At 51.8% G+C, this 27,982-nt stretch overlaps 1 protein-coding gene across 2 annotated transcripts in view; it reads right to left on the reverse strand.

Moving 5' to 3' along the window:
* Ppard (peroxisome proliferator activated receptor delta) overlaps window positions 1-26,361 on the reverse strand; it is a 67,158-nt gene extending 40,797 nt beyond the window's left edge. For both annotated transcript variants that reach the window (XM_003473900.5, XM_013156813.3), the window contains exons 1-2: window positions 26,219-26,361; window positions 22,554-22,637 (exon numbers count right to left, since the gene is read on the reverse strand). The gene's annotated coding sequence lies outside the window, so the exon portion shown is untranslated. The remainder of the gene's footprint in view (window positions 1-22,553; window positions 22,638-26,218) is intronic.
* Window positions 26,362-27,982: the final 1,621 nt, after the last annotated feature.

A 27,982-nucleotide genomic window follows, 5' to 3' on the forward strand; every position in this document is an offset into this window, starting at 1 on the left:
GTCTGAGCCTGGAGCTTCTGCCACCAGGTTGAGTAATTCAGCTGCCGCCAAATCACTCCCATCATGAGGCCTCGAACAGTCAGGCCCCAGCACCAGGAACCTTCACAGGGACCCATCAGCCCCACCTCCCGGAAGAGGAAAGCCAAGGCTGGAGAGGTTAATACTCCACAAAAGCCCCTCAGTGGGAAGTCTCAGAACCAGAATTAAAACCCTGACCCACACCCTTGCGGATCTCCTGACCTGGGGCAGGAAGCAGCGAACTTTGCCTTTGGGTGTGGGGAGATACAGGGAGTAATAAACGCGGAGTCACTGAACACTGGGAACACTGTCACCTGTCACCGTTTCAGGCAGGGACCAACAAGAGCGGCCCCAGCAAAGACAGGACAGGCTCCGCACATCTGTAAGACAGGGCAAGGCCCCTAATGGAGTCACCCCAGATAAGGTCAGGCCACAGATCCTGGGGAGAAGGTGGTCACACCTTTGGGGGGCCTCCATCCAACCCAGTAATCAGTAGTAAAATCAGAAGAGTAGGGACAAACGCCTGAGGGAACAGGAGGGACAACCTGGTGTGGTGGAGGAGAGGGGATAAGGCCAGAAAGGGGTACACAAAAAAAGGAGGGGTACGCAGATGGGGGTGGGCAGGTATACCTGTGGACACGTGGCCGGCGTCAGAAGAGGCCTTGGGGCTGGTCCCAGCAAGTAGACAGAGGGACAGGGACAGAAGCAGAGAGAGGACAGAAGCCTGCCACGAGAGGAAAGGGGAAGGACAGCAGAGTGCGTCACAGAGGAAGGAGGCAGCCGGCCGGCGGAGGGCAGGGCCAGCCTTGCTGCGTATCTCAGAGTCCCGGAAGGTGCTGGACAGAGCAGGCAGCGGTCACAGGTGAAGTAATAAGAAAAAGGTGAACTATAGACTACAGAGAGAGAAGGAGAGAGACGAGGGAGGGAGAGAAGGGAGAGCACACAAACACAGGAGAGACCTCCGAGGTGAGAAATTACAGGTGTCTGCGGTGCTTGCAATCCGTGCAAAGTGACAGCAAGGGGCATCCTGAAAGGGCCAGCGGGGCCGGGTGGGGAAGGTCCAGAGCCATCAAGGAGAAGGGATCAGGAGCCCCTCGGGACACAGGACGGCAGCCGGCTATGGAGGGAGAAGTGCTGAGGCCGTCACTGACATCAGCCCGGGGCACAGGGAGCAGCCGTGGCTGTTCAGCTCCTCCTCCAGTTCCCAAGCTCATGCCCAAGTGGCCGCTGTGACTCAGCCACGCATGGCATCCCCAAGCAAGCTCTCTGCCAGCTCTTCATCATGGGTGCACGGCAGGAAGTGTGTGGAAAGGAGCCAGGCGTGACTCAGGCGACACAGCTGTGTGGGTGCCCACCCCTGGGGGGGCAGATGGGCCCACTGCATCGGACTTCCTGGAAGCACTCCTCACTTCCGTCTTGAGGACACACCACTTCAAGTGACGTCACCCCATGACATCTAAAGGCATGGCAATTGGCAGCTAGAACCCACATCATCTTACACCCCACACATGACCTCCTCAAATCCACTACTCCCAACATGCCCACGCACAACAGGGGAAGTGGTCAGAGGACCTTTTGAGGGCAACAGGAAATGATGTGACACTACGGGACCAAATGAACACCCAGAAAGCCAGAGGACCCAGGACCCAGCATCCTACCCAGCAGCCAGGCTCTCCAGCCCCTGACCACAGCATCAGCTCCTAAACCAACTGGTGAACAGGTCAAGAACTATTATAATTCAAAAGACCCCAGGACTTCTGCTACAGAATAACCCAGATTTAAAAAAAAAAAAAGAATAACACAGATTTAAAGAGGCAGGCAGTCTAGTACTCTAACATCATAGTAGGAGGATAAATCAGAAGAACTTTCTGGAATTTGGCAATTTGACAAGTTATCAGTGTCTTGCATTTGATTCACTGAGTACAGGCACACTCAGCCAGGCCAGGGGCACATAACTGTAATCTCAGCTATTCAGGGTGACATGGGAGGACTGCCATCTGAAGCCAGCCCTAGCAACTTAGTGAGACCCTCTCAAAATAAAATAAAAAATGGCTGGAAGGCTCAGTGGTCTTTGGGTTTAATCCTTAGTACTGCAAAAAATAAAACAATCACATCACACATACACTCGAAAAACTGATTATCAGCTAGCCACAGTGGTATATACTTATAACCCTAGCTACTTGGGAGGCTGAGGCAGGAGGATAATAAATTGAGGCCAGCCTGGGCAACCTCGTGAGACTTTGTCTCAAAATGATGAGAGACAGAGAGAGAAAAGAGAGATGAGAGAGAGACATGGGGCTGGGGATGTAGTTCAGTGGTACAGCATTCCTGGGTTTGATTCTCAGAACTGCAAAACAAGTAAACAAACAAAAACCCTAAATACCTATCAAATGCTAGGAACTATACCAGGCAGCAGCAGAGATGGTATTAACAAGATAAAACAAGAGCTTCTGTTCTGGTGAGGGGTTCAGACAATTAACCATCAGATCGACAGACAAGATTCCTAGGCACAGGAGCACTAGATACAATACAGTGGCCCTCCTGCACACATTTCAAGATAGTCTATGGGTATCTGAAACAGAAGAGCACTGAACCTGCTCTGTAACAATGTATATACATACTATAAAATTTAATTTGTAAGTGACACAAACAGATTAACACTACTTACAAAATAAAGAACACTCATAACAATGTAATGTAATAAAACAAGTTCTAAACCAGGCGTAGCTTGGGTTACACAGTCAGTAAGTTCAAACCTAGCCTGAACTTTAGAGGGAGACTCTATCTTTAAAAAAAAAGAAAGAAAAAAAGAATAAGCTATCTTTGGGACTTTCCATTTAGTATTTTTGGTTCACAGAAAATGAAACCATAATGGCAAAAGATGAGAAATAACTTACATGCGCACAGGCAGAGCTGGTGAAATAAGACCAGATATTCTCAGAAGATGGTGTTACAAACGGATTCTTCAAAACCATATTGTAATTTCTTTTTTTCCTGGTACCAGAGATGGAACTCATGACCTTGTGCTTGCCAAGTAGGTGCTTACATCCACTGAGCTAAATCCCTGGCCCTAGAAATTATAATTTCTAATGATAGCAATGTTTCAAGCAGGTATCTTTTGAGACAGGGTCTTGGTGTGTAGTCCAGGCTGCCCTTGAATTCATTATGCAGCCCCTCTGGCCTTGAACTTGCAGCAATACTCCTGCTTCAGCCTTTCAAGTAGTGGGATTACAGGTGTGTGCCACCATGCCTGGCTCAAGCAGGTTTCAAAACATATTACGATTACGTTCAATGAAAGAAGCTAGTGTCAAAAGACCACAGGTTGTATAACTGAATTATATGCAAAGGCCACAGGAGGCAAATCTGTGAGAATACAAATAGATAAGACAGGGGGAGGCAGAGAAAGGGGAGTGAAAGCTAATGGTTCACAAGATTTCTTTTTGGAACAATGAGATGGTTCTAGAGCCAGGTTATGGTGATGATTGCACAACTGTGCAAACACAAAGCCACTAACCTGCATGTTGTAAGCGGGTGAACTTTACAAACTGCAGCTCATAAAGCTTCTAAAGACCAGCATCACAATATGACTCAGTTGGGTTTTCAAAGAGGTGTGGCCGGGTGTGGCGGTGGACACATGGAATCCCTGTGCTCTGGAGGGCTGAGGCAGGAGGAGTGAAAGCTCGACCCCAGTCTGGGCAACGGAGGGAGTGCCTGTCTCACAATAAAATTTAAAAAGGGTTCAGTGCACGCTCCATCTCTAGTATCACAAGGGGAAAGGCGAGAGAGACAGAGAAGAAAATCCATCAAAATGGGATTAACCCTGGTAAATGAGAGGAAGAGTCTAGGTAGGTTTTACTTCTCTCTTTACATTTGTTGGCATGCTCTGAATATTCTAAAACATAGAAAGTAGTAGAAGTTACCTGGAGTAGGAAAACTGACCTGAGTAAGAGCACTTAAGTGCATCCAAGGCACAGTCCAGCAAGGCTTGTCGTATTCTTCACACGGAAGATACCAACTGGACAACAAAGCCAAGGAATCACGCGCTCCTGGCAAGAGACACTCTGCTTCCTGCTGAAGAGCTTGCTCCCCTGTCTACATTTTCAAAGAAAACCCCGTCGTCCCAAAAGCTCAGATAATACAAGGAAGGAGAAAGCGTATGAGAGATGCGAACAGGTTTGCCAGGAACTTCCTGGACACTGTGAGGGGTTATACCCCAGTGTAAACTGGGGCCTCTGAACGACCATCCTCTCCCCAGTGGCCTTCTTTGAAGATACCTTTCTGAGACAATTGGGGCTAAGGAGGATGCCATGGACTGGAAGTCACTGGTTTCCCAGCCAGCCTGCACCTCAAACCAATGGAGAGTCTGCTGCTGTACCAAGAATTCGAACTCGCTCGCTACAAGGCCCAGGAATCCGCCTGTTTCCGAAACTCCCTTGTGAAAACACCGGCTGAGATGTGCATGGGGATGGCTGGACTAGACGCCACCTGAGACAACTGGCCTGAAACTGGGCCAGCCTGGACATCGCAATGCAGCCTGCATCCCACCGGCCAGCACTATGGATCAGAGGCCACTCAGTGCAGAGAGGGAAACTCCAGAGGGAGGTCCCATGTAGGTCTAGCCATCACCACCAATGCATCTAGCAAATCTGTCGGGGGGTCCTGTTTCAGAAGACCCCCTGGGCCCAGAGATCTTAGATGCTAATGTGAAAAGAGTGCCTGGTACAGCTTCCACTGCAGAGGGCCAGGAGAAAAATCCGTGCCCTCCAACCACACACGCAAGCCAGTAAACCCTGCAGTTTCCTAGGGGCCAAGAGCAGAAAAGGACACAGAGTGGTTCCGAGTCTGCGTCACACAGATCTGAATTCAAATCCCAACTCTGCATTCCATTCCTGGCTGCCTGAGGATTAGAGGGCTACAAATCCTTGGCCGCTCATCCCCCAGGAGGCAGCAGCTAGTTCCTGTCCCTGGATATCTGGGTTGGCCCAGTGACAGCCCTGGCTGAGGCAAGGTTCTGGACCTGAGCCCGGGCTTCTACAGGACTCGCTGCTGACCTGCTGGCCCTGTCACCATACTGTAAGCAACCTGGGAAAGACTCCCAAAGGATCAGGGGCCATGCAAAGACCACCTTGGGCTGGGCAAAGTCGGCTGATACCACGGCACAGAACCAGCCTGCTGGGCCCAGGTAACATGGAGAGCCAGGAGAAAGTGCTTGCTTAAGTACCAAGTCTTGTGGTAGGTTACAGACACCCTGATTCTGGGGAGTCATGAGGCTCAACGGGAGAAAAGGGTTCTGCCAGACACACACAGCCAATGCCAGGACTGCCACATTTGTTTCCTCAGCGGCAAACAGAGTATCCATCCGTAATGCATTCTCCTTTGTGGTCACTTCCAGCGTAAGAGAGAATAGGCTGAAGCAGTTAGCAGGGAAGGGCTCAGGGTGTAGACCTTACTACAGCCCGGTGCACCTCCCACCGAGGCTGCTGCAGACACCGCGCACCCGAGGTCTCTCCAGTCCGAAGCCTGCGGGCAGCAGGTTAACTGTCCTAAGTGACAGGTCTATTATGCTGCTGCTCGAAGACTTTCCACGGCTCCTACAGTTTTCAGACCAACGCCAACTGCTCGGCTGAGCACAGAGGCTTTATCTACAATTCTGGCTCTGGCCTGCAGCCCTGGGCAGTGTGGCTGGTGGCACCCTCACTGCACCTTGCCACTGGCGCCAGCTTTCTTCCGGATTACCCGGTAGTCACATCCTGGTGAAATCTCTCCTAAGCCACTGAAACTGCAAGGTCACAAACGCTTTAAGCACTTAGTGCTTAAGGGCACCTTGTTATACAGTAACAGATGACTTAAGAGTCTTGATTTCCTACCACCCGGGAGCTGTGCTCCTTTGCCCACACTGCCTTTCCCACTCCCTCTAGACCCACTGAGGTTCTGTCCAGCCTGCGAGGCCCACTCAGACTCTGGTGTCCAAGCTGAGTAAGGCCTTGTAGGGAGCCGTAAGGGTGTGTGACGGAGCCTCAGGACACCCCCACCCATCACCCCACTATTATACTGTAGGACCGTCAACTTATGTTGTGCAAAGTCACATATATTTATGTTTATCGAAAAAGGTGAGAGCTGGGCGTGATGGAACACGCCAGCACTCGGGAGGCTGAGGCAGGAGGATTGTCGTGAGTTCGAGGCCATCCTGGGCCATATGGTAAGTTAAAGGTCAGCCTGAACTGCATAGTAACACCTTGCCTCAAAAGACAAAAACTAAAAAGCAGAGAGGAAAAGAGTAGAAATCACCTGCACCTCATCAAGGAGCAGGGATGGGGGCTGGGGATTTAGCTCAGCGGCATAAGCGCCTGCCTTGCAAGCAGGCAGTCGTGGGTTCGATCCCCGGTACCGATAAAAAGGAAAAAGGAAAAAGACCAAAAAAAAAAAAAGGAGCAGGGATGGCAAACGGCACTGTGGATGAATGGATGAAGTCACTATGACCAAGAATGAGGAAGTGTCACACATCTGATATGCAGACAACCAGTGAATGAAGCAAGAATGACCCAGCAGGATCAGCAGGCAAAGAGCTGTGATGTCTTATGGACAACCGGACTGGGCGCTCAACACCTGCTCCTAAGTGGAACTGGTTCACTGGGCCGCGGCAAAAGCAGGTAAAGAGGGAACACCTGGGGTTTGCAGCTCAACGAGAAGGATCTATTCAAGACCGAAAGCTTTTCTCCCAAGATTAGAAGTAAGACAAGGAATCCCCGACCCCCACTTATGTTTGACACCATCCTAGAAGGTCTAACTAGGGTAAATGAGCAAGAAGAAAAGTTATCTGGACTGTAAAGGAATAGGTAAAACTGTCTCTGTTGTCAGAGCATGCCTTGTACAGAAAACCCCAAGGAATACATGAACCCAGAAGTTCAAATTTCCAGAGTCTAAGAATCTTGCCTGGCGTGGCAGTGCGAGCCAGTAATCCCACACTCAAGAGGCTGAGGGAGGAGGACTGCTGCGAGTTTGAGAGCAACCTGGGCTACTTTCAGAATTTAAGGCCAGCCTGGACTATAGGGTGACACCCATTTCAAATGCAAAAACAGAGTTTAAGAGTCTAGAAACAGGGGCTGGGGATTTAGCTCAGCGGCATAAGCACCTGCTTTGCAAGCAGGCGGTCATGAGTTCGATCCCCAGTACCGACTAAAAAAAAAAAAAAAAAAAGAGTCTGGAAACAGGGAACAGAGACATTTAGGGAAAATAATACACTAGGAAATGTGCTAGAGATCCCAAAAGACTCATCTTTAGCAATTACATACAGGTGCTGCAGGAATAAAAGAAGACAGAAAAATAGGTAGATCTATCCTAGTGATATGTCTAAAGCCCAAGAATAACGTAAATTCTTATTTCTTTCAGTAGGAAAAAAAGCTGCTCACACGGGATCTAGATTCCAACCAACTTCATTGGTTATCTTCTTCAAAAAGTTAAAGATTTACCATTAAAAAAAAAAAAACTTACCACATAACCCAGAAATTCTACTTTTGAGGATACGCCCAAAAGGATGGAAAGCAGGGTGAACACATATTGGTACACTGGTGTTTACAGTAGCAATAGCTGTAAGGTTGAGGCAATTCCAATGTTTACCAATGGAGGAACAGATAAATAAAATCTGACAACTGCATCCAGTGGGAAGTTATTCTGCCTTAAAGGGATATTCTTGGCTGGTCATGGTGGCACACACCTGTAATTCCAGCACCTGGGAGACTGAGGCGAGAGAATCACTCTGAGTTCAAGGTCAGCCTGATCCACATAGTAAGGCCATCTCACCAGAAAGGGAGAGAGAGAGAGAGAGAGAGAGAGAGAGAGAGAGAGAGAGAGCGAGCTTGCGAGCAGTAACAACCTATCAGTTGATAAACAGGTAAACAAAGTGTGACATATACATGTAATGGAATATTATTATTCAGCGATTAAAGCAGGATAGAATACTATTATATGCTACAACATGGATAAGCATTGAAAATGTCCCACTAAGTGAAAGACGCCAGACCCCAAAGGACAAATAGTGTATGGTTCTATTTATGTGAAACATAGCATGGAGAGACCTATCAAGAAGCAGTTTGGTGGTTGCCAGGAGGGGATGGATGCGGGCCAAGAGATTCAGACAGGCACTAACTGCTGACAGGCACGGGTTTTGGTTTTGGGGTGACATAAATACGCTGCAGCCAGACAGGGATGATGGGCGCACAATGCAGCACGCCCACTGCGACCCTACTGAGGTGCACTTGAGGGGTGGGCTGCACAGTAAGAGAGGTTTTTCTCCCTTGTAAAGTGCCAGGACATAAAGCCAGCTGCACATGTTCTGCCTTGTGGCGCTGGCCACAGCCTGTCCGTCCCCTCTGTCTGTGTCCCCTGGCCACGCTCTCACTCTTCCTCTCCCTCGAGACTTCCCGTTTTCTGACTCTTGGGCAAAACCCAACCTCACCGATCCAGCTTTTCCGGGCGAGACACCCCACCCACTCAGGCCCACCCAGGTCCATGTGGAGCCCGAGACGGCAGTCCCAGAAGTCACCCCAGAGGAGCTGCCCAATGGCCAGGGTTGCGGTTTCGAGCGTGTGTCAGCTGAGGGATACAGTTTCACATGGGAACTTAATTATAGCTCAGGAGCAGAGGACGGGAGGAGGGTGGCGCAGGCTTGGAGGGGTGAACAGGAAGCTGTGGCCTGCAGCTTGGAGAGCTTGTGCCGGGTGTCTAGGGCCCAGGGCAGGGGACAAGTGTGACGTGGGCTGGCTCATGTGGGACCTGAGACTTCACCTCTCACTGGGGCCTGGCGACAAGTGAGATGCCAACTCCCTCACTCCTTGGGCTCGAGAAGTCTCATCCTCCCTATTGCCAGAGTTTCTGTAATCCTGATCATTAATGATATCTGATTACTTTTTCTCCCCTTCCCTCCCTTCTGTCAGTCCATCCTTCTGCCAGTATATTTGCATTTGCTTGCAACAGGGCCTCACTACACTGCCCAGGGAAAGCCTTGAATCTGTGGGTTCATGTGATCCTCCAGCCTCAGCCTCCCAAGCAACAGGGACTACAGGTGCTATCAGGCATGGCCTCTGATTAAAGTTCTAAACATTCACATACCATTTTCTGAAGGTGTCCTTCATTGTTACCAGTTAGCCAGACACCTTTCTGGCAGCAGACCCTCAAAGATCTTGTGCTTAACACCCAGAATCACCTGCACCCATGGGACACAGGCACGAAAGCTCCAGTGCTTAGAGCTCAAGAGCAGAAAGAGGGCAGAGCCACTGACATCCCTGTGCTATGGTAGAAGATTCCTCCCCACACTGTCCCCTGCCTCTCCTGGGCCCAGGCAGGGCTGGCAGGGGTGGGAAACAGGCAGCTGTCACTGGGAAGCGCCCTGCAGGATTCCACAAGCAGTCGCCAGACTCGGTCAGCCCTTGTCAGGCCAGTGCTCAGATGCAGAAAGGACAGTCTGCTGGCACCCACTGCGGAGCGGGGTGTACTCAGCAGCAGCTCCTCTGGGCCTCCCAGGTCTGAGCACCTCTAATCCTCAGGGGCACAGGGTCTGCAGTTACCACACCCAAGGGGCAGCGCTTGCCTTAGACCACTCAGTTAGAGACTGGCAGTGCCAGGACCCGGCTCCCCACAGGCTGCCGCATCACCAGTCCCCGTGTTCCCTCGAGGTTTACCTCAGAAGCAGGCAGCAAGCAGGAGCACGTGCTACTCTGTGCTTCCCGCTCTGCTCCCTCAGAGGAGCCGGGCGTCCCGTCTTGGCTGCCCTCCCAGCCTCTGCCCTGGAGTCCAGGATCCCTGAGGCAACAGTGGCAGGGCAGCAGGCACGGCCCCAGAGCCGGCCCCAGGCACCACTAAGCAGCTACCTACGCCTGCCTCTTCCGGTCCGACACCATCCCTGCACCTACCTCCTGCCTCCAGGTCAGGAAATGGGAACGGAAATAGAAAACATTCTCTAAAAATAAACCAGGGGCAGCAGGGTGCAAGGAAGGAGAAAACGTCACAGCTCTGCTGTCCTGAGCGTGGGCAAGGCCGCGGGTCTGTGCAGAGCTCTCAGGCCGAGCAAGGGAAGACCCGGCCCGGGGCCCCCCCAGTCTCTGCTCAGCCTCAGCCACACGCCTGCACAAATTACCCTGAGAGGATGCTGGCCCAGGCTGAGGCAAGTCAGGCAAGACACAGGGACTGAATTGGGAGCAGACACACTCCGCAGGGCTCCGGGGCAGCTCAGCCGCTGGTTTGCTAAGTGACTTAGCCAGCTCTCTAACCCTCTCTTCCAGTATCTTGCAGGCTGGCCGGAGGGGATAATGCCTGGCCCAAGGGCAGGTCTGAATAGAGGCCACCTCTCTTCCTTCTCTCCATCCACGTGCATCTATCTGGGCCCTAACTTTCTCCTCCCCCAGACTGAAAGCTGCTGCTGAATCACTCGGGGCAGAGACAGGGTCCCTCCTGCCTTGCACACCTGGCCGGAAACCTGGCTGCTTAGTCTCATGGTTCTTGGGGTTTCGCTCTCGGTCTTGGAGCAGCTCCACAGAGCCTCAGAGCCCCACCCCTCACAGGGCCTCCTCTGCCCAGTGACCTGGGATGAGCTCTGCACGGGGGACCACACCTGCCAAAATGTTGCTTGTGCTCAGTGACCAGCATGGCCTCTGCTGTTCCCTGAAACCTCCACAGGTCAAACGGGTACTTTCCAAACTGGAACAATCCAACACAGCCAGCCATTCCTCAAGGAGCCCTTCTGTGTAGGGAGCAAAGACCTGGCTTTAATCACCTGGGTTCAAATCCCAGCCCTGCCACTGACTAGCTGTGTGACTTGAGGCAATTTTCCCAATCAGTCCGAGTCTCAGTACCTCCAGCTATGAAAGGAGTACCATTCCTCCTCGGAGGGTTGCGGCGGAGTTTAACAAAGCAACTCGTGTAAAGGAACTGGTACCACGCACCCAACACACAGGCTATCTTCTGTTCGGTTACTGAGCACCCACAGCTCCACGGATGAAAACAGACTGCTCGCAGGTGCACACACAGGTCAGCCCAGCTCTCGAACTCAGTTCAAAAGCAAAGTCCAGGATGCAAGCAATGACTCCACAATTATATACCTCGGCAGGTGCCGAGCCAGGGGTGGGAGAAGGGCAGGGGAGGAAGCTTTGCTGGGAAAAACTCCACCAAAGCCAGCAAACTCAGCTGTCAACGCTGAGATTATGGAGAGGCAACCAGTGGACCGCACCAGCACCCCAAACGCTGGAGGCACAGGACAGAACAGAAGGTGAAGCGCAGGCATGTCACAATGGAAATAGCACAGAGGCAGGAGCTCCGGGAGTACTGGAGGAAAGGTCCTCCATGGTTACCCACAATGCATCTGAAAATGTACCAAAACCAACGGCCCCAGCATGGCAGATTGTGGGACGGAGGCAGGCCTTGCTCTGTGCAGGTAGGTGGGTGTGTGCTGCTGGGCGAGACAAAAGGCCAAAGGCGATACTTGGCGAGGAGATTAAAGGCAAACTGTAGCCAGGTGTCATAAATGCACTGCGGAGCTAGGGTGCCAAAAAGCAAAGTCACAGGAATCACATGCTGCACCGGCATGCACACAGTGCTGGCTGTAACAGCACTTGGGCACTTTCTGGAATCCAGAAATTGATTTCCCTCATGATTTTTACCTGGCAGTATTATTGGTCAATTTGTTGAGCACAAAAGTTTTCTTTTTGTTTTTGTTGTTGCTGGTTGTGTGTTTTTATTTCTGATCCCAGGGCTAAAGGTAAAATGGTCAGGTTTATTAGGCAAGTGTGCTGCCTCTCCATTACACCCCAGCCCTTATCACTAAGCATTTTCACTTTCCGTAACAACACACTTGGTTCGCTATTTAAGGGAGGTGCTGGTCAAAGTCACCTAGGACTACGAATTCAGGAACACATGCAGGAGGATTTGAGACAATCTGTACACTGATGCTGTAGGGACTACCACAGGCCAGCTTGGGGATACCACCAGGGCACCAGAGCCGTCCTGGGTCACTCTCCAGAGAGGGCAAGACTTTCCAGCTAGGACTTCCATGACCTTGGGGGGTCAGATTTTCAGAAGCCCAGGACCAGAGGAGGGAGACAAGTTACAGTAGACACAGGCAGGGTCTCCATGCGCCTTTAGAGATGGGGGACAGGGATGAGCATGAATGCTGGGTCACCTTTGGGGCTGAAGAAGCGGAGCCCGCAGATGCTCAGGGAAGGGCACTGTGAGTGCCAAGAGCCAAGTGACAGTCACGGATGTGCAGTGGCACAGCCCCAGCCATCAGACGGGTTAGGGAGGCAGACAGTGCTGCTCAGGAGAAGAAGGGGCCAAGAAAGCATCACAGGAGGGCATTGGTAGGGTTCCTGGGGAGAGCAGGAAGGAGGGGTAGAAAGAAGGGGCAGGCTCAGGGGCTGAGGAGGGTAAGGAAACGGACCCAAAAAGCTGCTGGATGAATGTGGGTAGCTGCACTCCTGAGCGCACAGCCCACAATAACACTGCTGGGGAAGCCTTCAGGATTCAGGAAGAGGAGGCTGCTTTATTAAATTGACTAAGTTTGCCTGCTGATATTCCTGTACTAGTCAGCTTCTCACTGCTGGGCTAAAACATTCAACATATACAACTTCCAGGAGAAGAGGTTTATTTTGGCTCACACTTGTAGAAGGTTCAGTCCATGGTAAGTCAGCTCTGGGGCAGAACATGACAGCGGAAGAGAACAGCAGGAGAAAGCTGCTCAGCTCATGGAAGCCAGGAGCACAGAGGTGTTGGAGAGAGACAGAGGAGGAGCCAGGGACCTGCAGACTCACCCAGAAGCAGGTTTACTAATCCCTACGCGTAGCTCAAACCAATCAAGTTGATGATGGAGATTAAGCAACACACTGGGTACAATAAGACAAATATCCTACATAAAGGCACCACGGACACCGGCATAGAAACCGAGAGGCAGAGCCAAGAGGAAGGAGGAAGGGACAAAGGACAGGTGAATAAGAGATTTATAGGACTTCAGGGCCTCGCTATGCCTCTGACCCATTCCCTCCCGTGCACCTCTGCCCTCCCTCTGTCCACCACCCTGGCTGTCTCGAACCCATTACACACTTCCGCTCCAGGCTTTGTACAGACAGAGCCTGGATGATGAGCCTGCTTAACAATTCCTCCATCCATTTTACAGCAATCTATGCATTCAAGTAGAAACTGTATTTGGGATTGTGCGGTTTTGTTTGTTGGTTTTGTTTTTAAGTACTGAGGTGAGACCTCAAAGCCCCACACATGCTAGGCAAATGTTCCAGTACCGAGTTACATCCTCAGCCTTTTTTGTTTCAGTTTGAGACAGTCTTGTTAAATCGTCCAGGCTGGTCTTGAACTTGTGATCCTCCTGCCTTGGCCTCCAGAGGAGCTGGAATGTTGAATTTGATCCTTTCCCAAGCTAGCAATGTGCAGGACCATACTCGGTTGAGATGCCGGGGCTCCCAGCTAGCAAACAACCAATGCTCTAAAAGAACACTGTGTGGCTGTCGGAATGCAACCAGTAGGCTCAGGGTATCCAACGCATTTCTGACCTAAAATATTTTCAGCTTACACCTTTACTGGGTGTAACCCTGGCGTGAGTAGAGAAGCAGATGCACTGCTTTCTCCGTGCCTGAGAGTTTGCCTCATTCTCCTCCTCCAGCACCAGCATCCCATTCTGGGCCTTCTCTGCCCTCTGAAGCTGTCCTGGCACCTTCACACTTTCTCGTTTTGCACAGCACTCGTGATCACCAGACATGCTTTACCTGAGTCTGGATCCTCCCTGCTGCCAACCGCCTGAACTTCTAAGGGAGTAGGGGACCTTGTTTTTTTTTTTTTTTTAATCGGTACCAGGAGTCGAACTCACAACCACGCACTTGCAAGGCAGGCGCTTATGCTGCTGGGCTAAATCCCCAGCCCAGGACCTTGCTTTTAGAGACAGGGCCTCACTACGTTGCCCAGTCTCGCCCCTAACTTCTGAGCTCCAATGATCTTCCAGCCTCAGCCTCTCAAGTAGTCAGGATTACAGGGGTGCACAGGTTTTAAAGACTGCTTGCTTCCCCGAAAAAAGGAATTAACATGTGTCATATGCATGTACCAACTTCCCACAAGGGAGGTAAACATGGTGTACAAATGTACTAATAAACTGAGATTTTTTTAAAAACAGCTTTGTTTTCAATGCCCACAGTGTCCAACACATGCAAAGTACCCAGTGAATATCTGTTAAACAAACAGAAGAAAGGGGAGTAACGGGGGGGGGGGTGGTAAACGGGGATAAGACTGCAGCTAAGCTAGAACCTCAAAGACCGAAAGAAACCCTTTGCTACTGATTGGACTGAAGAGGTCAGAGGTGGGGGAATCCAAGCAAGGATGTGATACTGTGCTATCTCACCTTCTCTTTTGCTCCCAAGAACTCTCTTGAGGGTTCCCCCAAAGTGCAGACTGTCTCCATAAATTAGTTTGAAGAACGACTGGGCCTAACGTGGCCCTGCACCACAAAGGGGACCCCTGATAATAAGGACAAAGGTCACCAAGTATCCACAGGGGCCTGCAGACAGATGATCCCCGTATGGTTTCCTGTTATGCTAGGACAGATTATCATAAACATAGTGGCTTAAAACAAAACACACTTAGTCTCTTACAGTTCTAGAGGTCAGAAGTCCAAAAGTGATTTCACTGGACCAAACCCACTGGGTCAATGGGCGCACTCTGCCCGGAAGTCCCAGAGAGAACCCTCTCCCTCCCGTCCAGCTGCCGGGGCTGCGCGCCTCACATTCCTTGGCCTCCTCCTCTGAAATCAAAGCCAGTAGTGTAGAGTCTGCCTTGCGTGCCAAGGACTCACAGCCTCTTCGGCAGTGACAAATCTGCCCCAGTCCCACCCACAAGGACACATTTAGGTCTCATCGGATAATCCAGGATAGTCTCCCCATGGCAAGATCTTTAACTTAATCACTTCTGTCCATGGAGTCCACTGGCCACCACAGACAATATTCACGGGTGCCAGGGGCTATGGCCTGGGTGTCCCTGGGGGGCACTGTTCAGCTCACCACCAAGCAAGGAAAAGCTGAGGGTGTGGATGAAACACAGCTGAGACCCTGATGGGGTCCCCAGGCCCAGCCCTCCCCCTCCCTCGGACCGCTGGCTGTGTCAGCAGCAGAGGGAAGCTAACCGTGTAGCACGGCGATTCGGGCCCCTGGGGCTTCCTTGGAAGGGAAAGGCAGTTTTCTCCTCCCCAACTCAAAGCCCTCCATGGCAGCTGAGGACCACACTCCAGGAGGCCAGCAGTGGGGTTAAAGGGAGCCTGGCAGGGCCTCCATGCTGAACTGATGGCTTCTCATGCAGGGAACTGCCCAGAAATGATCTGGACCTGACCAGCAAGCCTTAGCGGCAGGACAGCAGGTGAGCTTCCTTCCCGAGTGCTGCCTGGGCCTGGCAGGTTCTGGGAGTCCATCTGGGCTTGGAGTGGGAAGCTGCTGCGATCAGAACCCTGAGCACTGCCTCAGTCACCAGGAATGGCCCGGTCAGGGTCAGCTGTACCGTAAGAGACACCCACTTGCCCACCCTCCGTTACCTGGCACTTCCAGGAGCCCCTCGCAGGAACCTTCTGCCCAGAGCTCATAAAACACGGAGCAGCTCAGCCTGATGGCTCTGTGTGGCTCCGCGTCCCAGCAGTGCCCAATGCCCCTGTGCTTGTGGACGCCCCCTCATTGCCTGCTTAGCTGCAACACACTGCTGACTTCACCACACCCCAAAGCCCTCCGTGGCCAGGGAGGTGGCTGAGGACAGAAAACTTCTAATTAAGAACTGTCCGCTCATCACCAAGTCTACTGCTGCATCTGCCAGGAGACCCAGCTGGCCAGCGGTACTCAGGGGGAAATGACAGAGCAGTCGTCCTCACAAGACAAGGGTAAGTCCGTCTCCAAGGGACATTTGGCAATGTCTGGAGGCCTTGGTTTTTACAACTGGGGAGAGGAGACTGTGACTGGCAACTGCTGGGCAGATGCCAGGGATGCTGCGAACCATTCACTAATGCCCAGGACGGCGCCATGACGGAGCATTACGTCACAGTTACATGATGTTTTAGGTGATGGAGGGAAACCGAGAAAAGCACACCTTGTTCACTCATTCCCTTGTTCGGAAACAGAAATGACCCGGCAGATACAAGAACAGTACGTCAAGCTGGGCATGGTAACGCACACCTATAACCCCAGCATTTGGGAGGCTGAGACAGGAGGGTGGCCACGAGTTCAAGGCCAGCCTGAACTGCACAATGAGACCCTGTCTCAAAAAACCAAAAACTAAAAACAAACCAAAAAACCCAGTTTATCCTTGAGGCAAGGTGGCCCAGAGATGGGGCAGCCCTGGCCATTGCTGCTGACTGGAGAGGACGCTGGTTTGTCCTCCCAGTGGAGCGGGAACCAAGAAGCTGTTCCTCTGAAGTTGCAACCACTGAACACAGGACGTGCCAGGGGCAGCGGGAAGGGCCAAGGGCTACGCAGATCATGATGAAAGCTGTGCCCATCTGCCATGAGACGTCTGTGAGTGTGAGGGCAGAGGCTGTTTCTCCCAAGCAGCTGGAGCCTCTCCCTGCAAGATCACCTTGGGGGAGAGCTCGTTCAGAGCTGCGTGTCCATCTGCCACAGAGGTCCTGCGAGAGCTGCCCAGGGGAGACAACCCAGGACACAGAGAGGCGCTGAAGCCCAGACTGAGGAGGAAAAAATGGGCACTGCCCAAGCGCCCAGGGCTGTCTGATGGCCAGGAATGTACCTCAGTCAGTGGGCGGGGGGCTGCTCTCTCTGCCTGGGGCTGCACATTAGGGACAGGACTGGCTCAGAAAGTCATCTGCCCCCATGCTCAGCATGCAGGGGACCAGCCAGCACTACCTGAGGTCCACCGTGTCATTCGGAGAAGACTACGAAGGCCAGGATACCAAGTCACAAACCCTCCCTCCTGCAGCTGGCTCACAGCAGAGCAGAGAGCCACTCCCAGGTCTGCCCAGCCCGGATCCACTGAGACCTCCTGGGAAACAAAGGGGCCTTAGAGTCGTGGCAAGGACACCAGGTGCTAAAGCCTGAGAAGCACACAGCGGCTTCCTGACTCAGCCTCCTGCTCCCGTCTCCCTTCCATTCCCTAGTTTGCCCTCCTCTTCCTTTCCCTTCTTTCTCACACCTCTCCTAGCTTTTTTCTTTTCTTGAAGACAGACAGTCTTGCTAAGTAGCCTGGCTGGCCTTGAACTCATGGCCCTCCTCCTGCTCAGCCTCCAACGTGCCCAGATTCCAAGTGTGTGCCAGAAAGGTCAGAGATGCTGAAGTGTATCTGAAACATAGCAGTGTTGAATAAAGTTCGATATTTTTTCCTGTTTTTTATTTTTTACATTTAACTCTTTACATGTCTGGATAGTTTTTAAAAATGTGTTTGTTTTCAACATTTGTGAAGATTTGGGGTGGCCTCTCCTGGGTACTGTCACCCTCCACGGGGGGGCCTTGCTCCTCCGGAGGTCTGAGTACTTAACCTGTGTGGCTGGGAGGCCCAGATCAATGCCCTTAACTGTGCCCAGGGAAGCCGGACGCGACACGAGGAGAACTTTCTTACAGTGAGAACACTGCAGGAGTCTCTTAGCCATCCTCCTGCCTCCACTCTCACCATCCAACCCAACTTCCCGCAGTATTAACACCTCCACCCATGGCTCCGAAACCATCTGTGGCTCCCACTGCCTGAAGTGCACAATGCAAACTCCTGGCATTCTGTCCTCTTCCGGCTGCTAGACTTCCTATATCCCTATATTCCTATATTCCTATATCCCTGCTTCCAGGACTGGAAGGAAATGAGAAGATGCACTTTCCTCCTTTAGAAGTAATCTGCACACAGACCTGGCTGCCTCACTGAGAGCACACAACAAAGCAGAGGCTGGTCTCCAAGGAGGCCTCTTTCCCTCCCCATGAACCGGCCATTCCTCCTGGTGTCTCAGGACTCTCACTCCCTCCGGGCGGCTCCTGCCACACTGGAGGAAGCTGGGGCACACAGAGGGCCACGACGGGGCGGCCAGCCAAGGCCAGCATCACGTACCCAGCAGAGGCAGCCAGCAGGGTGCCTGGCCCCACCCAGCCTCCTTCAGATGCTGCTGCCCAGCTTCTTCCTGACCACAGCAACTTCGAGGAGCCCCAGGGAGAGCCCAGCAAGGCCAGGCAACCCTCAGAAGCACCAAGACAATAAAGCTCGCTTTCACGGCAGGGTGTCCTCTGGAAACTAGCTTCACTACACCTCGGCTGACCCCTAGCCTGTAATCCCGGGTATTAAGGAGGCCGAGGCAGGAAGATCACAAGTTCAAGGCCAGCCTTAGCAGCTTAGAAGACCTGTCCCCCCACCAAAAAAAAAAGTAAAAAAGTCTGGGGACGTGGCTCAGTGCTAGCAGGCCTTCAGGTTCAACTTCTAATACCAAAAATACAAACATAATCCCATCTACTCAAGAGCCTAAGTGGGAGAACTGTGGGCTGTGGGATTGATGCTTACATGGATAGCTCAGCAAAGTACTGGCTGTCTGTCTGTCTCTCTCTTTCTCATAAAACAAAGCATTCATATGAGCTCCAAGCTAAACCACCTGCTCTTTTCATGAAACGTATTTTTTACTTGAAAAAGTAATAGGCAACAGTGATTATCAGGATAATTTTTTGTTGTTTGTGGAACCAGGATTGATTCCTGGGGTACTCTACCCCACTACCTCTCCAATGCTTTTTATTTATTTAATTTTTTTGGGCACCAGGAATTGAACTCAGGACCTTGTACCTGCCAGGTAGGTGCTTATGCTGCTGAGCTAAATCCCTGGCCCACATTTTTTACCTTTATTTATTTATTTAATCTTTTTGAGACAGGGTCTGCTATGCAGTTCAGGATGGCCTTGAGCTCACTTTGTAGCCCAGGCTGGTGTCAAACTACTAAGGATCCTCCTGCCTCAGCCTCCAGAGTGCTGGGATTATAGGCATGAGCCACCATACCCAACTGTTCACACTTTTTATTTTTGAGATAGAAATCAAATGTAGTGGTACACAACTATAATCCCAGCACTTAGGAGGCTGAGACAGGAAGACAGTCATAAGTTTAAAACCAACCTGGATTACAAAGTGAGGCCCTGTCTCAGGGAAAAAAAAAAAAAAAAGAGTAAACCCACAAGGCCATATTCAAACTTGTTTTTGTTTTATTTTGTCTTTTTTTCCCTTTTTATCGGTACTGGGGATTGAACTCACGACTGCTTGCTTGCAAGGCAGGCGCTTATGCTGCTGAGCTAAATCCTCAAACTTGTTTTTAAACAAGCCTCTTCAAACTTGTTTTTAAACTGAGAGTTGAACCCAAGGTCTTTGCACTGAGCCACATCACCAGCCCTTCTTTAACTTGCATTTTAGTTAAACTACCCGGGCTGGGTTTGAACTGGGGATTCTCCCACCTCAGCCTCCTTCAGTGGTGGGATTACAGGTGCACACTGCCACGCCCAGCTAAACTTTTTCTTAATGAAGTGAGTCTGTCACTTCAAGAAAAAGAATTGGGGGCTGGGGATTTAGCTCAGCGCCATAAGTACCTGCCTTGCAAGCAGGCAGTCGTGAGTTCAATCCCCGGTACCGATAAAAATGAAAAAGACAAAAAAAAAAAAAAATAAAAAGAATTGAGGAGCCAAGAATTTAGCTCAGTGGCATAAGTGCCTGCTTTGCAAACATGAGGTCATGAGTTCGATCCCCAGCACCAAAAAAAAGAAAAAGAATTGACAACATATTAATAGAGACAAATCAAGGTTTCAAGAAAAGCAATCCAAATAATGAAAAACATGTACATGGTATAAGCTTAACCATTTCCCAGCCCATAGAAACCTTTCTGATGAACCCAATGACAGCACCAGGAGCATGATTTTTGATGCTGTACAGTAAGATGTGTCCGCATTTGAGACACCTACGTAACTTAGGGTACTGATATTTCCCAGTGACCCATTCCAAGTAAATGATCCTTTTATGCAAAAGATATACCAAGGGAGCCTGGTATGGTTGGGCACACCTGTAATTCCAGTGCTCTGAGAGGCTGGGGCAGGAGGGTCACAATAAGTTCAGCCTGGGCAGCAAAGCAACTTAGTAGTCCCTCCCTCAAAATAAAATAAAATAATAATGATGATAATAAAAACCCAGCTCAGTGCAAAGGAGACTCTAGGTTCAATCTCCAATATCTCACTTCATCAACACCACTGGATTTTAATGTCCAAAAAATGAACAGGTTATTCATACTCCACAGGGTGGCCAGTCCTAAGGAAACTAGATCCTTGCAAGTTAAAATATGGTATCCAAGAAGAATACCCACAATTATCTGCCATGGCTATTAAAATTCTCCCTCCTTCCTAAACCACTGTCTGTATGAGGTTCAAACCTCGTGATTTTCTTTATGTCCTTCAATAAAACCCTACGCTGTACAGACTTGAATACAGAAGTAGATCTAAGAACTCAGCTGTCTTGCCAGACATAAAAAGTAGGGCAAAAATGTAAAACAATGTCACTTCCCTCAATAATTTTTAAAAAAGTTACTTTTTGTTAAAAATGTTACTTTAACATGTCTTAGAGCCAGGTACGGTGGGGTAATCCCAGCACTTTGGGAGGCTGAGGCAGAAGAATTGCAAGTTCAAGCCCACCATGACAATTTAGAGACTGTCTAGCCAAGCGGGCAGGTACGAGCTTGTGATCCTAGCACACAGCAAGCTGAGGCAGGAGGATCCTCTCGAGATCAAGGCCAGCCTGAACTACATAGTGAGACCTTGTCTCAAAAGCCCAAAATAAAACTTTCTTTTAAGGCCCAATCCAGTTGCTTTAGGGACAAAGCCAGTTCTCAGGGGCAACTTGCTCATCTAAACACACTCCCCTCATGAAGACCTGTTCTTAGCACTCACCAGCTCTATAGTAGCCCAAGCATCTTTTGGGTGCATGTCTCCTCTCCCCTGCTGGGTGCCTCACCCCTGGAGGAGGGGTGGCAGCCAAAGCTCAGCCATGAGACATGTCACAACACTTGGCGCATGAAGGTGCCCAATAAGAAAGGCAAAGACGGCAACGATCACGACTTCTTGAGATTAACAAAGAAAAATAAAATAAAACTACAAAAGTTGACAACCGTACCCTTGCCAGAGGCAACTAACACAATGATGGGACGGGGAGCTCAAAGCTCAGAAATGAACCAGACACAGCTGGGCATGGTGGCACACATCTGTAATCCCCGCACTCAAGGAGGCTGAGGCGGGAGGATCACTGAGAGCTCCAGACTAGCCTGGGCTACCTAGTAAGTTCAGAGCCAGCCTGAACTGCACAGGGAGACCCTGACTCAAAAAACAAACCGAAACAAAACAAACGAACCTGACGTAAGGCAGATCAGACTCTCCTTACTCATCCCAGCGGGGAACTCAGAAGCCTCCCCGCTTCTCCCTCTTCACATTCCTTCCAGAGGAAGGGTCTCTAGGCTGGAGAGCCACAGGACTCGCCACCCGTGTTGCAACAGGAAAGGCCGCAGGGTGTTACAGCAAAGTCAGGGAAGTGAGGCCCACAAACTTCTCTGCAGCTGCCAACTTCCAAGAAGAAAGATGAAAGCCGAGAGGAGGCTGGGTTTCCCGGTCCCAGCGGGGACCCACAATGAACATTGGGTTCCCTGGAGGTGCTCTTATAAAACCTCCGGGCATCCTGAGGACACAGCATTGTTCAGGCCAGGGAGGACCCAGTAACACAGCAGAGATGGGAGAAACAACTCGTGAGGGTCCTGTGCATGGCAGATCACTGGCCTCGGAGGTGGGAACTCAATCTGTCTTTGGTTGTCATTTTCCCAGAGCCTGCTGAGTGGGAGATGCTCAAAAACATTCGTTTCATCAATAAAAGAGAATGTCAGCCAGCCTCTTGGTGACCTGGCATCCTAGGTACCCACACAGGTAGGAAAGTTTGCTCAATTACTCATTCAACAGACATTTCCAAAGCCAGGGTGGTGGTGCACACCTGAAATCCCAGCACTTGGGAAGCTGAGGCAGGAAGATCAATGTGACTTTGAGGCCAGTCTGGGCTACAAAGTGAGCTCAAGACCAGCCTGAATTGCAGAGAGAAACTCTGTCAAAAAGACAAAAAAGACACTAAAGTTGGTATACTACTCCCCCACTGCTAAATTCGACTAGCTTAAAAAAAAAAAAAAAAGACAAAAAAGAATTAAAAAAAACACAAACATTTACTCAGCATCTCTTCTGTGCCTGGCAGTGTCACAAACCCAATAGGGAAAACAGGAAGTCCTTGCCCTCGTGGGGTATATTTATTAGTGACTGTGAAGATGGGAACCTCTGTGCTCCTGAAAAGCCTATGAGAGCCACAGGTGTTCAATGACTCAGTGTTTGGAGTGTGTTGGTGATAAGCGGCAGGTACCCACACTGATAAACATCTGGATCTGGGACTCAGCCCCAGTAAAAGGATTTCAGATCCAAGACCCAGGTCCTAAGTGTGTGCCAGTGACAGGCAGCCACCTGAGGCCCCCTGCCATGGACGTGACCTTACCTCTCGGGTGCATCCGTCCTCATCTGTCGGTGAGCAGTAGCCACTGGGGGGGTGCCAGGCGCATGCCCAGATCACTGTGCGACACTGCAGGGTGGAAAGAAACCCAAAATCCTTAGCTTAGGGGCACCGGGGTCCCTAGAGTAGCTCTAGGAAGCTCAGCTCTCCCGCACCCACCCTGAGAAGCCCTTCTGAGCCTGAGTCAGCAGGTATTTCCCAATCCTGGAAGTAGGCTGTGTGCTTCCAAGCGGGCAGGCACTGGCTTCGCTGATTTTACCAGGGTGGGGCAAAAGGTAAGGAAGGGGAGGTGCCCGACCATGCCATGGGTGGCAGCTCCTAAATGCAGATGCCCTGAGTCATGCCTGATTCCTAACAAAGTCCCACGGACAGGAGGAGAGTCACATTCCAGCCTCTAGCCTGCTGGGCTGGAAGGCCAGAGGCCCTCTGTCAAGGAAGAAGGTTCACATCGCAACCCACAACCCGATGCAAGGGGACACGTGCTCTCCAGCAGGCTCATGCCAAGTCCCCAGATCTCCTGGGACAGCCTGGAAGCCAGCCGCTGTCAGCCTCCTGTCTTCTGGCTCCCAAGACAGAAAAAGATACTCCAGGACATAAATCGTCTCCAAGAAACAGCCGCCGGGCAATGTGGGACATCATGCCCCACAAGGTCGCTGGGCACAGGGCTTCTGTCATGACACACGCCAGGCCTGGCAGGACAGACAGAGTCCACAGAGACACAGGTTCCTGGCATATCCATCTGGGCAACGGCACCACTGTTAAGCTTCCCAGGGTGCAGGGAATGCCCAGGAAGGTGGCCCTTACTGGCAGGACACCCCTGAAGCCTTCAAAAGCTGTGGGTCCGACTGGTCCTGAGAGGTGAGCTGCACTGACCCAGGACATGCCAGGCTCTTCAGGCCTGGGGACAGTTTGTGCCACAGCCTGGCACGGGTCCTGCCCAAAGTAGAGCCCATCAGCTTCTGGGGCCTGTGGGGAAGGGACGTGGGGATCACCGGAGGGGCTGAAGTTGCAGGCAGTGGGCTGGGCCGACCCAAGAAAGCAGCAGTGGAGAGTTGAGGGGGAGGGCGGTCAGTTCAGTAAGTGATGGAGCTGACAGGCTGCCCCTCGGGGACAGCACTGCCGGGGATCTGCATGCTCACCCCTCAGAAACAGAGGCCAAGAGGGCTGGGAGTTTAGCTCAGCGGCATAAGCGCCTGCCTTGCAAGTGTGCGGTCGTGAGTTCAATCCCTGGTACTGACAAAAAGGAAAAAGACAAAAAAAAAAAAAAGAAAGAAAGAAAAAAGAAACAGAGGCCAAGCACTGCAAAACCACCAAAGGGTGCCCGGGGAGTGGGTAATCACGGCTACCCGCAGGGAAACCTGTGGGCCTGTGTGCAGGAGACCAACTACAGGACACTGTCGGGCCAGAGGGTGCCCACAGGGCTGCTCCACAAGGGCTGGGTTTGCCCTGAGCTCAAACCCTCTTACCTGCCGCCTGAGCACAGCACCACTAACAGGTGAGCAAAAATAGGAGCAGCAAACCTGGGAGTGGTGGTGTACACCTGTATCCCAGCACTCTGGGAGGTGGAGGCAGGAGGATTGCAAGTTCAAGGCCAGCCTGGGAAATCTAGCATGACTCTCTCAAAACAAAGAATACAAAAAGGGTGGGGATGTAGCTAAGTGCCAGGGTGGTAAGTTCGATTCCCAGTTTCTCAGGGTTAAAAAAAAAAAAAAAAAAAAAAAGACAGGAGCACCAAACTTCTCAAAAGAATCAGGTAAAATCTCTCCTGGGAGTCAAACCCACTGGACCAAACCACCACCAAAGAGTCCTCCTCTTTAGAATGCTCCACTAAAACCCTGGAGGGATGTTTCCACAGAAACAAAGATGCTTCCAGTCCATTCTACCCAAATTCTCCAAAGTGCTACACAGATGGAGTTGGGGCATCAGTAGAAAGGGGACCCCTTCAACGACAGGATACTCTCGGTCCTACTGCTTTCATAGAAGAGGCTGACAACAGTGCCAGGTCTGGTCGAGCTGGTTCAGTTGGCCCTCACCACAGCTCCTGCGGGTTGGCAGTGCCAATGCTGTGGCCCATTCTGGCTCAAAGGCAGAGTATGATTCTCAAAAGAGGAGCTCTAGAAACCTGGACCTAGCGAAACCACAGGCCTTCCCTTCTAAAGAGGAGAGTTGTTCACACTATCAGACCCCCAAGGCCAGAGCCACAACTTCTGCAGGTAGTTAGCAACATGATGACCCAGGTCCTGCCAGGGCTGCAGTGTCAGCCTCCCTCTCAGATCCACAGGAAATTCAGCTCCCTAGGAAAAAAGAGGGAGACCAGATTCCAGGAGAACCAGTTCAGTGAGTATCAGCAGAGGTGCCTTTAGTCAATGATACACAAGAGAAAATCAGCCACCAATAATCAAAGAGACACACGTTGATAGCCCGGGGCTAGCAGGCCAGCAATCTATTTCAAAACTCTAAAAGAAAAAAGAAAAAAAAAAAAAAGCAATGTTCTGTTTAGTCTGGTACAGAGGTAAAAGGTTGAGGACCACAGGCATTCTCTAGGGCACAGTTTTGGGAGGTTTTTTTTTTTTTTTTTTTTTTTCAGATTTATGGGATAGAGCAGAGTGTGAGAAGTGTCACCAGGACAGAGGCAACTATGTTTTAAACTTGCTTCATATAACATATTCCAAGTGAAAACACAACTGAATCCTGTTTCCTGGAAAAGAGTTGGATAAGGCCTCGGGCTACTCCTGGCTTACATCCAACTCGGAGCAGTCTCTCCCCAAGGGTTCCTGGAAGTCAACGGACTCATAAAGAGGAAGTATTAAAGCTGAGATTACTAGAATTGCCTGCAAATTGGACACTATCCCTGGTGTATACCCTAGGAAATTTTCTCAGTCTCACAGAGTACCTGGTTTCTCCGAGAGCCCCTGCCATCTGGGGCCCGACACGCCCATCCCAGCCCACGGACACCTCCACTGCAGGTCAAACGCAACCAGAGGAGTGCGTGGAACTCCCGTGCTGCCTGAGCCAGCGCCAAAGAACTGGGAGGAGACAGGGGTGGGTGGCGGTAGTGGCGGGGACAGGGCTGGCAGGAAGGAAATCGGAGGGGGGCAGACACAGGGTCACTGCAGGTGGGCAGGGTGGGGAGGCTTAGGTAGTAGGGACTGCAAGCACGGGACAAGGAAAGCGTCCTTATACCCGAGGAGCAGGGGGGTGGGAAGGAGGCGACAGAGCCGGGGAGAGGGACGGAGAGACAGCAGGCTCCGGGCAAGGATGGCAGGGTGAAGGCAGGGGACAGGGACAGCAAGCGACACAGAGGAGCGATCCGCACGGGGACCCTAGCGGGAGGAGAGGATTTGGGGACCACAGGCAGGGGTGGGGAAAGAAGTCCAGGAGCGGGCGAGGACCTCAGGGCAGGGACCCGGCTCTCGGAGGAGTGGGAAGAGACGAGGCCGCGAGGCCCAGCAGCGGGCACAGGGCACGGTGGGAGCGCGTGGGACCCGGGCCCGGGATCCGGGCAGCTCGCGGGACGCGGCGGGCAGAGGGCGCCGCCCGGCCCTGCCTCCCGCTCTCCCCGCGGGCCTGCACCGCGGCCCCCGCCGCCACCGCCGCGGTCCTGCCCGCTGCCGCCGCCGCCCGCCCGCGCCACCCCAAGCCCGACTGACCTGTCCCTGCCGGCCCCCGCGACACCGCAGCCGTCCCGCAGGCTCCGCAGAATCCGCCCGCTCCTGCCAAAACTTTTCCCATTAATCCTCAGCTCCCCGGCGTCACACGCTTCGGGGCCCGGCCCCGCCCCCGCCAGCGTGACGCCAGCGCGCAGCCAGGCCCCGCCCTCACCACGCCCCCTTCCGCCCCGCCGCGGCCAATCAGTGCCTCCCAAAGACTCCCCTGATCCCACCGCTCCACCCCGCGCACGCTGCCCTGGGCTCGCCTGCAGCGCCCTCTGGCGCGGGTTGCGGGAGCCTTGCCGAAGCCGGCGCTTGGGAGGAGCAGGGGAGCGCCAGGGCGCGTCCAGCTAGTCCAGCAAGTCTCAGAGGAGGAAATCCAAAGCTAGAAAGAAACTCAGCGGTCGGTTAATGCAACCTCCTCATCTTTCCAGTAAGGAAACTTTACTAGTCTTTAAGACCTTGAAAGGGACTTATTATCCCTACCCTATCCTGTCCCTATTTTAAGGAGTGGGGGAGGGAAGTGCGTGCCTGTAATTCCAGCACTCTCCAAGGTTGAAGCAGGAGGACCTCACAAGTTGGAGCCTGGCTGGGCAATTTAGCGACTTAGTGAGACACTGTCTCAAAATAAAAACTAAAAACGGGCTCAGTGCAAAGGCCCTGAGATCAATCCTCGGTACCAAGTAAATTAAAGATGTTCAATATGAAAGTAACAATTTCCGTGATGAATGTATTTATTTCTTTTTGTCTTTTTGAGACAGGGTCTTGAACACACTTTGTAGCCCAGGCTGGTCTCAAACTCAAAATAATCTTCCTGCCTTAGCCTCTCGAATGCTTGGATTACAGGCATGCACTACCATGCCTGGCCCCACTGGAACTTCTTTAAAGCCCTTTACACACACACACACACACACACACACACACACACACACGCACGCACGCACGCACACGCACACGTACATGCACGCGCGCGCATGCGCGTGCACATGCACACACTCAGGTTCTCTCCGTTGAGCTGATTCTTCACCCCTAGGGCCTTCCAAGAGAAGCTTGGAGGTCACTAACTCTCCCCCATCTCCTCCCTGCCCTATCTTTCTGTCTTCTGTCCCACTGACTCTGGAGGAAACACAAACTGCCCCAGCTTTCTAAGCACGAACATCTAGCTGGGCATAGTGGCACCTGCCTATAATCCCAAGGGAGGAAAAAAAAAAATTTTTTTAGTTTGTTTTGTTTTTCTTTCGTTTTTATTGATACCAGGGATCGAACTCACGACTGCCTGCTTGCAAGGCAGGTGCTTATGCCGCTGAGCTAAATCCCCAGCCCTGGAAAAAAATCTTTATATTGAAAATAGTCCCATATCCTGAGCGAAGAGTTTTATTCCCTAGTGGCACATCTGCCTCCTAGACCCTCTCCACCTTAGCACCCACAGGTGTCAAGCATTGGCTCCCAGCCTCCTTTGCAGCTATAGCACAACCTCAAGGATGGGGCTCCACCAACCAGACCCGTGGAAAGCCAGAGTGCCAAAGAATCCATTCTGCAGAGGCAGCGGCAGCCCCTCCTCCTGGCCGCACACAGCCGTGGCAGCAGCTGTCAGAGCAGCCTTCAGCACCAGGCGACCCGGGGTATGGAAGCAGCAGTGTCCGTATCCAGGTAGGGTGCAGGTGCCTACCATCACACAGCCTGACCAGGGTGCTGTTCCTGCCCGCACGGCCTGCAGGTTGTCTCACTCAGCCCCGCGGTAGTTTATCAAACCCCACTACTTCT

This window comes from Cavia porcellus, unplaced genomic scaffold (assembly GCF_034190915.1).
Source record: "Cavia porcellus strain 051 isolate PalLab524CR breed Dunkin Hartley unplaced genomic scaffold, mCavPor4.1 scaffold_28, whole genome shotgun sequence".
Taxonomy (NCBI): Eukaryota; Metazoa; Chordata; class Mammalia; order Rodentia; family Caviidae; genus Cavia; species Cavia porcellus.